Source organism: Miscanthus floridulus, chromosome 5 (genome assembly GCF_019320115.1).
Source record: "Miscanthus floridulus cultivar M001 chromosome 5, ASM1932011v1, whole genome shotgun sequence".
Lineage (NCBI taxonomy): Eukaryota > Viridiplantae > Streptophyta > Magnoliopsida > Poales > Poaceae > Miscanthus > Miscanthus floridulus.
In genome coordinates this window covers 8059530-8072445 of record NC_089584.1, presented here as the reverse complement: position 1 = coordinate 8072445, position 12916 = coordinate 8059530, and the positions used below count along the sequence as shown (strand labels likewise).

General features: G+C 44.4%; 1 pseudogene; it reads left to right on the top strand.

The window, feature by feature from the left end:
- The first annotated feature begins 9776 nt into the window (after nt 1-9776).
- LOC136454207 (uncharacterized) lies at nt 9777-12629 on the top strand (annotated as a pseudogene).
- The last annotated feature ends 287 nt before the right edge of the window (nt 12630-12916 follow it).

Below are 12916 nucleotides of genomic sequence, written 5' to 3'. Positions count from 1 at the left end.
ACGAATTCGAGTCTGCCTCGGCCTACAGGACCAGTCTGCCTTAAACTGGTCGCCCAGGATGCATCCGGACTCCGTTTTTGATGATCCATATATGGATGGAAAGCTAATTTGATAAGGAAGCCAATCCAAGTGGTTTCACATCAAAAGCTATTCGGAATCAACGGGAATCGTCGAAACAAGTCAGCGTCCAGAATCTGCCAAGGTGCTGCGACACCGTCTTTTGGGTCCGTTGGACCATGTATCGAGTTTGGGCCCATTAGGGGCGCGTCCAGGGGTCTTGCACAACCTTAGAGTCTTTATAAACAGCCGTCGCCCCTCCATTAGGGTTTTGCTTAGATTATTCTGTCAAGAACAGTTTCGCCGTTCATCGGTTTGTAAGACCCCAACTCGTGAGATTAATCATTCATCTGCAATTTGGTTGCTTTCTTTCTTGTTCTTGCTTGTGTTCTTCGTTGTGCAGGCAGGGATTAGCCTTCTTGGCGAGGTCAACTTGGCCCGTGACTTGGTTGATAACCAGAGGAGCTGTGGTGCTAAGATTGCAGGGTTCGATCTTTCGATCTGAAGCCGGATCGGTGTGTCATTCTCCGCCACAACGATGGTTACCATCACCTGACGGAAGATCGGGATCCCCGTCTACATTACTATACTAGATCTACACACTGTTAACCTGGCTCTGGTACCAATGTTAATCTATTCTAATCACATAGTCATAAATCTAGTCGGGTACATCTTGTAAATGGATAACATGTCCTAGCACATCTACTAGACAAAGATTAGAGGGAGGAATAGTGCTAGGTTACTGACCATCGTAGGCCTTCGATCCAGAGGCGTCGGGCATGGTTGTTGTGCCGGTGTCTACGCGAGGGAGCGACGGTCAGTGAAGAGGGCGATGAAGTCATCGACGTCGGTGGAACGGGGCGGCGCGGCTGGTGGCTTCCCGTCACTGGTTGCGCCTCTCTCTGATCGGGATTAGGGTTTAGGTTTCGGTGGGGAGCTCGGCTCAGGCGAACCTCGTACTCAGAGCCGTCGGTCCCCACCTCTATTTATTGCGCAGTGTGACAGAGACCCTCCAGCCATAGTGGGTTGGACGCCCCCAATCAGGACGCGGATCAAAGGCCCAACTAGACCGTTAGACCCAATTTAAAATTAGAGATCAATCTAACAGCGGACATGAGGGACGCACGGGCCGGTGGACGCTTCAGCAAATAACTTACCCGCCGGGGGCAAGCGGTAGTCGCATATTATACGATGAGATCAGCTAGAGCGTTAATGACACCGACTTCGACCGGAGCATCCTCATCTGCCATGTCGCCACCGACGTGTACCTCTGCTGCCGCCGCCAGCCTGAGCCAGCCGCGGAGGATCACCATCGCCTAGCCAAAGCCGTCAAGGAGCTCTCCGACTACATGCTAGCTGTTCCTCTTCGTCGTCCAGCCCCACATACTTCCGGGCCGGGTTCGGAACAGCCGGTATGACAACAACTGTGACGGTTTGGTCACGCTCTGGCAACAACACTCAGCTGACAAGGACGGCATGGACCCGACGCTGACACCAAGGGAAAACCTAGCTAGATTGCTTTACCGCGAGTACAGAGACAGATCGGACGACGACGACGACCGTGCTAGTCCAGCAGCATCCTTTTCCGTTCAGATGATGGGAGAGGAAGATAAGAACCCCCACGGTCTCGCTTACATCGACGCCGCTGGGCTCACCGGGTTGCTCCTTAGCGAGCGCTCAGGTATACCTGACGTGCTGGAAATGATCGCCGGAGTGTGGATCGAGATGCTGTGGTACGCCGCACGCCACTGCACCGAGGTTTCCCACGCCAAGCAGCTGAGCAGCGGTGGCGAACTGGTGACTGCAATAGGGATGCTGGTGGAGTACACCGCTAGGTATGACCTGCACCCTCATGGTCATGGATCAGAGGATGGTCATCCACTGTCGGGGACATCTATGGAGAATGGAGAACCTAGCGGAGCGGCGGCTGAGGTATCTGTCGATCTCGATAGTATCAGTGAAGGGGCGGCAAATGTGATCGGCGAGGGATATGGTAGCAATGCTCGCCTAGTGGAAATGAACTGAAGAATCCATATATAGGTAGGCAGTGTCGTGACATTTGATTCGATGCATGCCGCTGTATCAGTATATGGGTCGTGTACTCGTGTTTCAACCATGCAAGATTTCTAACCTGTGGGTGTGACTGTGTGAGCGATCGAGATGGTCTACGGATCTTGTGAGTTGTGACTAATTTCATGATCAGTGTATTTGTAAAAAAAACGTGGGAATTGGGATAAACATGTGGAGAATGAGAAAATATGAACACGTTGGGGAAAATTCTGGACTGTATTTAACTAACGTCAAAAAAATTTCTGGACTGTACTTAGCGGGGTATGGAGGGTGGGAGACCCTAAACTGACATGCTTGGCTACAGAAGTTCAAGTAGTGTAAAAGGGAATGGTACTTAACTGAAGATGCCATTTTTTTTCTGCCCGGGAAATCTTATACTCTTATAAAGCTAAACCCACTAGAGATTTCTCTCAACATGTAAGCTATCTACATCAACAATCCACTAGAAACTTGCAATTAATTAATATACTCTTATAAAGTTAAACCCCACTAGAGATTTCTCTCAACATGCAAGCTATACACGTCAATAATCCACTAGAACTTGCAATTATAGCCAACTAGCACATGTAATTATGATAGTTATCTCTTCATTCACTAACATGCATTTAGCTGTCCACATCGATGTGTCAAACCATTCACCAAAATTAATTTAAGATTGTTTTATTCATATAACTATAAATATAAATAGTCTAATTTTTTTTAAATTATTTGGAATCCCCGTAGCAACACGGGCTGTCGAATGTTGTTGGAACGGGAATGCTCATCTGTGGAACGTTGGGGCCACGCATGGCAAAAGAGACGGGTGTGCAGGGTGACGTTCATTTAGTGGCGAAATCAGCACAAACCCTAGGGTCGTCACTAGTACAATACAAAAACGGTTTCTTGGGACAATTTGTGTCTTTTCCCCACTTATGCCACACAAAATACAGACATAAGTACAAAGTAGTTTGTAGGCCCACGGTTTAGAACCGTCCGTAAAGATCTATTTCTACTAGCGGTTGATCTAACATACGACCAGTTGAATCGTAGAAATAGACCTATTCTACTTATAATTAACTTAGCCTAACGCTAATAGAGATAAATGTTCCATTGGCGGTGGTTATATCATTCACTGTTGAAGTCGCTAAAAAAAAGCAAAACCCTCTGTCTATCAAAAAAAAAATGTAATTATAGGAACTGTGCCGGTCAAATTAACTTAGGGTCTGTTTGGAACAAAGGAAGCAAAACAGAGGAATGAGAAAAAACATAGGAATAGAATCAAGTGAAAGGTGGAAAACTACAGTATTTCAAAACGCAGGAATAGATACTTTGAGCCGTTTGGATTGCAGGAACAGGTTTAGATCATCACATGTATCTACGCAGCGATTATGGCCATTGATCCATCCTAACCTGGTTTAGGTGCTTTTCAAGTCATTTGGGATACTATTTTTTAATTCATCTATAGCCTTAAGCATAGTAGTCTCTTTGACCGTTCTCTCTCCTATATGTTTCTAACTTTTTATCGTCCCGTTTCATAAAAAAAAAAACTTTTATCTTCCCGAGCTCTGGCCGTTCTCATCTTCCTAGCCTTTCTTCGTCACGACGGTGGTGTGGGCACGTGGCTGGCGTGAGCCACCGAGGCTGCAGCGGTGCAGGTGACTGTGTGACAGTGTGAGTGCAAGCACGAGCGGTCGCGGCGGCGAGTCACAACCGCAGGCCCGTGATGAGCGAGCGACCGAGCAAGCCATTGACTTTGAGTGGATGCTTTTTTTCCCTACGTTTTGTACAGCATAGGAATCCTTTCCTTTGGAATGGGATGCATCTTTCCTCCATTCCAAACAGCAATCTTCGAAAAATTTCTATAGAAGTGCATTCCTTTGAAAATCCTTTGTGAATCCTCCAATCAAAATAGGACCTTAAGTTTGACTAAATTTATAGTACATAATATTAGCATTTATGTCTCTAAATAAATTTATTATGAAAATATATTCTATAATTAATCTAATGATACTTATTTTGTCCCATGAGTGTTAGTATTTTTTTATATAATTTTAGTTAAAGTTTAAACTGTTTCACTCCTTGAAATGTGAGAATTGCAGATAGAGGTAGTAGTATAGAAAAAGGAGTAATAAGATATCCAGTAGTGTTGCTAAAGGTTTATTATTAGTGAAGCAAAAGGATACTTACAGATTTTTCTTTTGTCTTTTTTGGAGGGGAGGTGTCTCTAGATCAAAGAACCGAGCAAGGTCTAAACAGTGGCCTCAATCAAGGCAAGGGCCGAGGAATGATCAACACACGGAGTATTGGGTGGGCCCAATCAAAGCAGGGCCGAGTGGAACCAACATGGGCCCAATCACTGAAGCTTAAACTACTACGGACTGGGGCGGAGCCAAGGAGGGCTTTACTCGCCATACCTTGCATTTGCAGGAATACCTCTACTCTTTAATTTTCTAGCCTCTGATTCATTGAATGGCTGGACAGCGAACGCCACGACTGCTCTGTAGATGCGATTTGAGAAGAGGAGGCATGAAGTGGACTTGTTGGTGGACTGTTATTGTCCTTTGGACTGCTAATACTTTTTTGAGACACTCATTTTGTTTGCTTAATGGGCAGACAGCGAGCGTTTAGCTCATGGCAGCTCTTCCCAGTCCGTCAAATAGCCATATGCCATTCTGCAATGATCAAGATTCAAGAGCACTGCACGTTGTAGCCTCTTTCCATCCTTATTTTCTCCATTTGATAACATCATTTGTCTCTCTAAATTAAACTTCAACGGAACGGCTCTGTCAATAAAGAAGCTCAGTTTCAAGATAGATCATACAGTTACCTTTGCTTCGTTCTGTATCCTCAACAAAAGCATTGCGTGTACAAGATAAAAATGTTCAAAGAGACGGCAAAAGCACACAAAGGCACAAATCAATCTCTGCTTACTTATTATTCTCTTCTTCCGTGAACATATTGACAGTGTAGAAATAGAAATTGATGTAGGGTTGAATATACCAAAACATTTTTTCACAGATAAATTTAGTTACTTTGTTTTCATGCGATCAAGTAAAATTGTTTTTTTTTCAAGACACTGGTCAAAAGTTTTGTCATAAAGAATGTTAGAGAGTCTGTTTTCAGTACATGTATTTATGAGGAGGACGGCTACATATAAGAGCACATCTCTACCCAATCTCTTATACTCTCCCCTACGCCTTAAATAGGAAATGTAACAGTTACAGTAAATCTCCTATCACATCTCTTATCCCTATATTCTTTATGAGGTCTTCTAAATCTATCACCTTCTCTCATAAAAGAAAGGGGAGATCTATCTCTTAAATCAGAATGAGATTTTTTACAATCTGCTGGAGTAAAGGTCTCATATCCTCATATTGCTTATGAGAGATCTCGTATACCTGATTATAGGGAAGAAGAAATCAGAGATCTGATAGAGATACTCTAAAGCCATTATGCCACGTGTCATGGTGTTGACGATGTGATTGGCCCCGTTCGCTTCGCTGAAAAAACAAGCCGAAACAATGTTTCGGCTCATTTGTTACGATTGAAAACATTGTTCCGGATAAAAAAAAACAAGCTGAAAAAGACGGATTATAAGAGAAGCAAACAGAGCCATTAATTCTGTCCTATCTTAATTTTATTTCGTCCTTGGTCACTGGCTACTGAACTTGTGTAGACTTCTCATTTGAACCATTTCTTTCCACCAACACACACATATAGAGAATCTTCACGATAATGCATGCATTGCGCGAGTCGGCGCCTGACTTCTGGGATGAGCGAGCCTGGCATGGGCCGAATCGAATGACCAATACAAGGAGTATTGACTGGCATAGAGGACCCGCTGCAACATCTGTTTCACATCTCTGAAGCCTGAAACTACTGCGAATGAACGGGTGTACTGTAGACAGGAGTAGACATGTTCTGTTAACCATTTCTTATGAGTCTGTCCACTACACAATCATGTGTTTTATGCAGTTTCAACGTATGAATTTTTTTACACCATAGGATTAAGATCCAACAGCCTCCACCCTTCTTCTACCTCCAACTTCCAACTTTTCACAGATCACAGATCACAAATCACATTTTTTTTCTATGGAAGGACAAATCACAGATCCGCTGTCGCCGCCACTGCCATGGCCGACGCGGCCACCGCCGCCACCGCCACTGCCATGGCCGGCGCGGGCGCGGGCGCCGACGGCGGTGAGAAAGAGAGATAGAGATAAAAAAAAATCTTTTTTTTGCTAAAACACATATGTGTTGTATAGCATTTCTGTTTTTTTTTTCGTCGACCCACACACATGGAGAAGCTCGACGATGATCCATTGCATTGCACGGGATGATGTGTCCTGGGCTCTGGGCTCTAGGCGTCAGCCACAACCCCACGGCCCCACAGCCAGTGGCGGAGCCAGAAATTTGCGGCTGGGTATGCCACACGGGTAAAATTTCAAAGCAAGACGTTAAGTTATAATGGACAAAACAAATCCATAATAATAACCAAAGTACAAGTTCGAAACATAAATAAATTATCATTCCGCATTGGCACAAGTTGGGGAGCTTCACCATCATTCTGTGCTGGCACAAGTGCTAACTGCATATCGCTCCATTACTCTCAATCTCAGCGGAATGAGTATTTGGTGTGGATGTGGAGTTTTTTCCCTTTGCCTTTGCCTTTGCAGCTTTCTCCCACGATGCAAATATGTTAACACCCTTCTTCTTCATCTACATTACAAAAATAAAGAATACAACCAAGAGAATTAGAAAAAGAAATTTTCATTAGATCACTGAACCATAGAGTGGATCTAGGCCCTGGGGTGTTCTGCATCTTCTCTGCTCACCTTGCTCGAAGCCGCCGAGCGCTGAGGCCGAGGGGGAGGGCGCCGGTCGCTGGAAGGTGCTGCAGAAGGGGCGCCGCTGCCGCCAGTGGCCGGCTCCTTCGCGCTGGGACCTGGGAGGAGGCAACCGTAGCAGGGAAAAGGGCAGGGCCACAGGGGGCGACCGGGCAAGCCGGCGAGGTGGAGGGCAGGGGGCGAGTCGGCCGGAGTGGGGGAGGTGGCGAGGTGCTGCCCAGCGGCACCGGTCGCCAGAGTGTGGGAGGTGCTCCGTGCTCGTGCTACGGCCGGGCGATGGAGTCACGCAGAATGTATTCTAGGCTTCCTTCGTGGGCTACAGGAAATGGCTGTTCTATTGGGCCTACGAGGGAATGTAACAAGATACGTATAAACCTGTGTATTAGTGTGTATATATACATATCAGCCTGTTCGCTTACTCGTAAACGATCGTAAATTTCCAGCCAGGAACAGTGTTTTTTCTCACACCAAACCAGCCAGCAGTAAATAATCCACGATGCCGAACAGGCTGTTTGTCTGCCAAATCTTGGGTGGCATACAGGGGCATACCCCCTGCCGCCGCCCGTGCCCACAGCTCTAGGCTCCTGTGCTGACAGTAGCAGGCCGAGAAACATGTCGCGCTGCGGCTGAGTGATATTAAAGTGGGCCGAAGCTATTTTTATTATAAGAGAAAAATACGTTGGGAACAGACCCGCTGTGGCAGGAGGAAATGGAACGGGAAGGAGCGGATGCGATATGTACATGTCCATGTCCATGTCCATGGATGGGAGTCGTCGATCTTTCTCGTGACTGCCTAGTGCCTACATGTCCTACTCCATCTGAAACACAAGGACGCTGCCCTTCGGTACATGGGCACATGGCTAGGCTAGGGTCTGTGCTTGAATCGTTTAGTCAACACTAGTCATTATTAGAACTAGAGTTCAGTCTTGTGCTATTTATATTCTCTTCATTATAAATTGTCAATTATTTTAGTTTGTTTAGGTACATACTAGTACATTTTGCTACGTATCTAAATACACATTATGTCTAGATACATAGTTAAAAGTTAAAACGGTTTATAATTTAAAACATTGATAGCAGTATTTTTGGACAAAGACCGAGGTGCCCTTGTTTTGATGAAGAAAGAAAGAGGAAGGTAGCGGAACATTGACGTAGCGTAATTCGATATTCGGTGTCACCTTCTAATCTGAATTCATTTGGTTTGACTAACTAGTACTTCACCTCTTACTCTTAGTCTACTCGTTTAGATAGTGACCTATATATACCTAAAGTTTATTCCATGGTTTGGTACCCACATAGCATGCCCTATCTCCTCAGACATTGAGATTTCGTCATATCTTGTTCTCTCTCCCGCCGCTATTTGATCATACGTTACAAAATAAGTGTACTTCTAGTATTTTAAATGTGTCCCATAATAAGTGTACGTTTAGATCGTGGACCACTAGTAGGTTTCGCTATTTTTTTCATTTTCGAAATACAATATATAATTGATCTCTACACCATATTTTAAATGTGTACTTATGTTGGGACAAAGAGTGTAGGCTTTTCATCAGTGCAACAAATCGATCTTAAGGAACTGGAGCTAACGACAGACTCAAACCCTAAAACCATGAGGTCAGGAGCAGAGACAAGGCGGGGCGGGGCAGGGCCCAGGCCCTATGAATGTGAGTTTTTCACTGAAATTTTTAAAAATAAAATAAAATTTAAAAATTGAATATTGTTGGCCCCTCCTAACATTAAAAATATCCACTTTCTAGCTCCACCCCTACATGAGGTTGTTTCTACAGACTAAGACACTGTAGCAAGAAGTTATATCCTCCAACCTCTACTTTCTTTGCATGGAAGAGCTTTAGATTTTTACCGTCCGTTTTCTCAAACATATCCGCTTCTTTCTTTCTTTCCCAACTTGCCTCTCCAGAGACCACAGGATCCGGCCGGAGCACACGCGGCAGGCCGGCAGCTCAACGGGGCCACAGGCATGGCTGCGGGCGGCAGCAGCGCGCTGCACCGGGGTCGGGCACTTGCATGGGGCCATGGGGCAGGCGGCATATACGTGCCCTGTTTGCTCGGTTGATATATCACGAGTGAATGTTTATTGTAAGAGAAAATAATATTTATTTATTAAAAAAATATGTCTTGTAAACCAAACGAACAAGGCGATGAGGTATTGAGGTGAGGTAGCGCATGTAACTGCACGCGCGGAGTGGCGCACGATCAGGTTATCCGCACTCGTCGACCTCTATTTCTATCTCTAAAAAGGAATATTCTATCCTAGTCATCGAGATTCTCTACTCTATATCCATTTCTCTCGCACCCGTGTTATCTCTATCCCATACTCTATACCCACTATTTCATATTTTATTTCCCTCCCTCCTCTTTCTCTCTCTCACCTACTCTCTCTCTCTCTCTTGCTACAATATTTAGCGTGTGTGTGGCCGGTACGCTGGAATTGGCGCAGCGCTGTGCGGCCGCTACGCTTCCGGACGATTTACAGGCGCGCGTTGCGGGCTTTACAGGCGCGCGCGTGCTGCAGGTGCGCTTGCAGGTCTGCGGTGCGGACAGCCTCAGGCGCCCACACGACATGCAGTAGGTAGCATGGCGGAGCTGAATGGTTGGGAGCACGGGCGAAGCCACGTTGAGAGCGCTGGATGCCTAGGCACCCAGGCCAAAATCGAAACTATGTTATGAGGAGCAAATTTCCACCGTTTGTGCACCCCCCGGCCCAAAAGCAGACAACCCCCACTGGCCCAAGCCCACGTCGCAGGTTGCTTCCAGGAGAAGGATGCCAATCGAGTCTCCACGCACGGCTGTCTGCCTGTCTCCATGGGAATTTTCGCCGTGGCCGCGCGCGAGTTCGCGAGGGGCGAGGAGGCCGCGGCGTTTCGCCTGACGCAGCGAGCCAGCGACGCAACTACGCAAGGGCAGCTGGGCAGGGGTGGCAAGGCACTGATGCCGCCATGCCGGCGACGATCCCTGCTGGTCGCTGACGCCGGCGCCCCTTCCCCTTCCCTGTCGTCATCTCGTCGAGCCGAGCCGAGCGCCCGATGGTCGCGGCAACAGCCTGATGTGAGGGTGCTCACCCTCACGGCCTCTCTAGCTATCTCTGTTCTGGACTTCTGCTCCAAAAGAAAAGGCAAGGAATCAAACCCTCAATTTATTTATCTTGTATTTCAATCAAGTTAAGCCTCACATCCGATTTCGATTCTTCCTGGTTATATGTTGAAATTGAGTAGGTTGCAGTTTAGGGTTAGTGATTAATTGGGGTTTTCTCTTTTTAGTATATGCATATACATTTATGATAGTATGGATCTGCAATTTGATTATGCTTGCACATTATAGGTAATCATGGAGAGGTTTTATAAACGGAAAGCTCCAGACACAGACACCGCCAACAATAACAGAAATTCATGTCTAGATGATCTCAATTGGGAAGAGGAGATTAAATATGATCCAGGCTTGAGAAAACAAATTGATGCTTACCATCCTAACCATAGAGAAAAGGTCAGAAGAAAATATTTGGAAAATGGACCTTGCCAGCCTCGCACATGTAATTTTCCTGTTTCAGATATTGGAGACAAGCCGAGAAGATTTATCCCGGAATGGTTTGATGAGTTTGGAAGTTGGCTTGAATATAGTGAGTCAAAGGACAGAGCATATTGCTTTTGTTGTTTCTTATTCAGAGAAAAGAAGGATGCAAGATATGAATCATTTATAGTTAATGGTTGGAATGGTTATCATAGGAAAGGAAGGCTAAAGTCACATGTTGGTGATGTTGGTGGCTTACACTACTATAATGCAATGAAGAAGTGTGATGATTTGTTACAAAGAAGGCAACACATAGATGTTGCTTACAATCAGATAAGTGAGACTGCAAAGAAGGCTTATTTTACTCGGTTGAATGGATCCATTGATACTGCTAGGCTATTGTTGAAGCAAGGATTGCCTTTTCGTGGTCATGATGAGTCACTAGAATCCAACAATAAAGGGAACTTCAAGGAGTTTTATGATTGCTTAGCACAACATGATCTAGAGTTACGCAAAGCGGTGAGTACAAATGCTGCAGCTAATAGTTGTTTGCTAGCTCCTGAAATTCAAAGGGACATTGTTGAATGTTTTGCAAATGAGATTGTACACTATATCCTTGAAGAACTGGGCAATGATGTGTTTTGCTTGCTAGTTGATGAGTCAAGAGATGTTTCTTGCAAAGAACAAATGGTTGTGGTCTTGAGGTATGTTGACAAATGTGGGATCGTGAAAGAGAGGTTTGTTGGCGTTGTGCATGTGACTGAAACGACTTCTTCCCACCTGAAGTCATCTATTGATTCTTTACTTGCAAAGTTTAAACTAAGCTTAAAGCAAGTTCGAGGCCAAGGATATGATGGTGCTAGCAATATGCGAGGTGAGTTCAATGGCTTGCAATCATTGATCATGAGAGAAAGTAGGACAGCTTATTATGTGCATTGCTTTGCTCACCAACTTCAATTAGTCATTGTGGCAGTCATGAGAAAACATAAGGGCGTAAGCAATTTCTTAAGCATGATTTCTATCTTATTAAATGTGGTGGGTGGATTAGCTAAGAGACAGGGATATGATTAGAGATATTAATCATGAACAAGTGACAAAGGCATTAGGTTGTTGGCAACTTGAGACTGGGACAGGGTTAAATCAAGAGCAATGCCTTCAAAGACCCGGAGATACTCGTTGGAGTTCTCATTATAAAACTTTCAAAAGTTTAGTCAACATGTTTCCTACAATAGTTGAAGTGCTAAAAGTTGTTGAAAAGGATGACAGAGATTGGAAAAATAGAGATCAAGCATCAAATCTTCTAGTATACTTCAAATCATTTGACTTTGCCTTTTATTTGCATCTCATGTTGACTACATTAACTGCCACAAATGCCTTGTCATTAGCATTGCAACGCAAGGCATCAAGACATTGTAAATGCCATTGGATGTGTGAAATCAACTAGACTCCATTTGAATAATCTTAGAAGAGATGGGTGGGACAAATTATTAGATGAAGTGAATGAGTTTTGTGACATGCATGAAATTGACCGAGTGGAAATGGAAGATGTCCTATGTTGATCCCCGACAACCTAGAAAAAAATCAGGAATTACATACAAGCATCACTATGAAGTGGATTGCTTTAATGATGTTATTGATTGGCTAGTTCAAGAGCTTGATAGCCGCTTTAGTGAGACAAGCTCTCAATTGCTTGTTTGCTCGGTCGCTTTCGACCCAAGGGATCGATTTCATGCTTTTGATATGGAGACTTTGATGAGCTTAGCAAAACTATATCCTGATGATTTTAGTACTGATGATTTGAGAGACCTTAGTCATTACCTTTGCCTTTACATTGCCGATGTGCGAGAAGATGCTAGATTCTCCAACATCAACACTATTGGTGAGCTCTCTCAAAAAATGGTTGAGACAGGGAAACATCGTTGTTATCCATTGGTCTATCGACTTTTGAAGCTTGTACTAGTACTGCCTGTCGCTACTGCAACAGTTGAGAGATGCTTTTCTGGAATGAAGATTGTCAAAACAAGCTTGTCTAATCGCATGAGTGATCAACACTTGAGTCATAGACTTATTTGCTATCTAGAGAAAGAAGAAATGAAGAAAGTTAGCAACGAGGTTGTGGTTCATCGTTTCATGACCATGGAAGGAAAATGACGTAAATATGATCTCTGATAGGTAATGCAATGTATCTACTTTTAATCGATACTTCTACAATTTATTTGCTAAATAATTGACCTATTTGTTTTCTTTCCTTTTAGGCTAGTGGGATCTTCATCATGGTCTTCTGGATCACATATTTTGCTATATTGGGCTTGTTTTGTTCATGATTTTGACATTCTATCAACTGAATACACTTCTTTTTGTTAAACGGTGAGTGTTATGTTTCGACCAAATTCTCATCTCTATTGCTAGAAGTCGAATTTGATATTAAAATCTAGTAG